This window comes from Zingiber officinale, chromosome 11B, assembly GCF_018446385.1.
Source record: "Zingiber officinale cultivar Zhangliang chromosome 11B, Zo_v1.1, whole genome shotgun sequence".
Taxonomy (NCBI): domain Eukaryota; kingdom Viridiplantae; phylum Streptophyta; class Magnoliopsida; order Zingiberales; family Zingiberaceae; genus Zingiber; species Zingiber officinale.
In genome coordinates, this window is record NC_056007.1 from 17,642,942 (window position 1) to 17,644,969 (window position 2,028).

Genomic DNA, 2,028 nt, shown 5'->3' on the forward strand with positions numbered 1-2,028 from the left:
CAAAGAAACCAAAACTCCTAGAACCTTTATAAAACTGAATTTCTGCATTTAACCTTTACTTCTAATCTTTAGTTGTAAATGATCTTTTAATCGTTTGTTTAGCTAATTCACTTTTGAGACATCATTAGTGATTATAACCAGTCCTTGTGGATTCGATATTCTTTTATTACTAACGACGTAACCGTACACTTGCGGTGACGTAACAAGTTTTTGGCACCGTTGCCGGAGACTGCACTTATAATATTAGAGATTATCAATTGAGTTAGACTAAACTTTTTTGATTTGTAACTAGTTTTCTAATTCTGTTTTGTATTCCTTCATTGCATTCGTTCTTTGTTTTCATTCATTGCATTTCTTTCATTCATTCATTATATTATTCTTTCATTCTTTTTGTAAACTAAATTCTTTCTATTCTTTTCTTTTCTTTAAATCAAATTCTTTACTCTTGTTCTTGTATGCGAAGATCTAATTTTGCAAGAGATCTACTTCCTCTTGATCCCAAGATTGATAGAACATTCCATAGAAGGAAAATCTTGCAAAAACTTTAAGAAGGACAAGAACAATCAAATATGGTGAATAGACCACTTAAGGATTATGTAGCACCTTATGCTAGAGGGTTTCGCTCAAGCATTACTAGACCCTCTGTTGAAGCAAATAACTTTGAGATCAAGCCTACAATAATCAATATGGTACAACAAAATCAGTTTGGAGGTGGACCGTATGAAGATCCTAATCAGCATTTGGAAGTCATCTATGAAATCTGCGGTACCATGAAAATGAACGGTGTTCCTTCAGAAGCGGTTAAATTATTACTGTTTGAGTTTTCTTTAAGAGATAGAGCTAAACAATGGTTGAATTCCTTACCTCCAAATAGCATTACCACTTGGGAACAATGTGAGCAACAATTCTTAGATAAGTTCTATCCTCCTAGCAAGACAGCTCATATGAGAAATCTTATTGGCAAGCTTCAGACAATCCGATTCAGAATCTTTATTTGAAGCATGAGATAGATACAATAATATGCTCAGACAATGCCCACATCATGGATTAGAAAAATGGTTGGTGTTACACACTTTTTATAACGACATTAACTATCATACTAAAGTGTCCCTAGATTCAGCTGCTGGAGGGGCACTTATGAACAAAAGTTTAGATGAAGCCGAAGAAATCATTGAGAGTGTAGCACAGAATCATCATCAATGGGCAACAGAGAGAAGTGGAGGCTACTCTTATTCAAACTCAACAAAAGCATCAGGAAAATTTGATGTAGATGCAGTCACTCTAATGACTACAAAGCTGGATGCTCTTACAAAGAAACTAGAAAATATGGGGGTTGGCACTAATACAGTGAATGCTATAGTTTGCTATTGTGAAACATGTGGAAGTTCTGATCATTCTCAAGACTCATGCCCTTTGGGAGCTATCTCTGTACAAATAAATCAATTAGAGCAATGTGACGCTATCATGAGTTTTAATCAAAGGCAGAATGATCCATATTCCAACACATACAACCCTAGGTAGAAGAATCATTCTAATTTTTCTTATAGAAACAATCAAGAACAAGGACCATCCATGGGAGGCAAACAAAATTTCCAGTCAGGGCAATAAAATTTTCAGCAACAACAACAATCTTCTCAAAGCTATCCATTTTCTAAAATAGAGAAGATGCTTGAGGAAATTATCTTCAATCAAAATGAAATGAAGCAAGATATTTCGAAGGTAACTCAGAGAATGGATAATTCTGAAAAGCATCAAAAGATTCAAGATAGCCAAATTGCCTAGCTAGCCTCATCATCTTCAAGAGCACCGGGACAATTTCCTAGAAAACCTAATGTTAATCTAATAGAGGATTGCAATCGAATTGAGCTTAGGAGCGGACGAACCTTGGGAGATCCTCAAGGGACTGCTCCAAAAGGGATGAAAACTGAAGAAGAGCTCTCTCCTCCTACGCCTGAACCATCTCAAATTCAAGAAAAGGAGGGAAGTACCAATAAGGTTGAAGAGATTCTTCCACATAACCCACAGAAT

The 2,028-nt window shown here is 35.7% G+C and overlaps 1 pseudogene; it reads right to left on the bottom strand.

Annotated features, from left to right (window-relative positions):
• Positions 1-950: 950 nt before the first annotated feature.
• On the bottom strand, positions 951-1,049 carry LOC122035565 (annotated as a pseudogene).
• Positions 1,050-2,028: the final 979 nt, after the last annotated feature.